This window comes from Meleagris gallopavo, chromosome 29 (genome assembly GCF_905368555.1).
Source record: "Meleagris gallopavo chromosome 29, MGAL_WU_HG_1.1, whole genome shotgun sequence".
NCBI classification, from domain to species: domain Eukaryota; kingdom Metazoa; phylum Chordata; class Aves; order Galliformes; family Phasianidae; genus Meleagris; species Meleagris gallopavo.
The window spans coordinates 4,833,655-4,833,896 of NC_139432.1; positions in this window are offsets into that span (position 1 = coordinate 4,833,655).

Consider the following 242-nt stretch of genomic DNA (forward strand, 5'->3'; position numbering starts at 1 on the left):
GCATGACTGGAAGCTCCCCAAACCAAAGCGTGGCTCGGGAGAAGCTCGCGGTGGTTTCTTGCAGCGCTGGGTGCGCGCAGGGTGGAGCGATCGCCTGGCAGCCATGAAGGCCGGCAGCACGCCCAGCCGCCAGTGTGACCTCACTGGGGGCCGATTCCAGACCCCCACGGGGGAGTTCCGGAGAAGATGTAGGAGGACGAGGCGAAAACGGCCGCCGCGCAGCTCCTCCCGCCGGCCCGGGC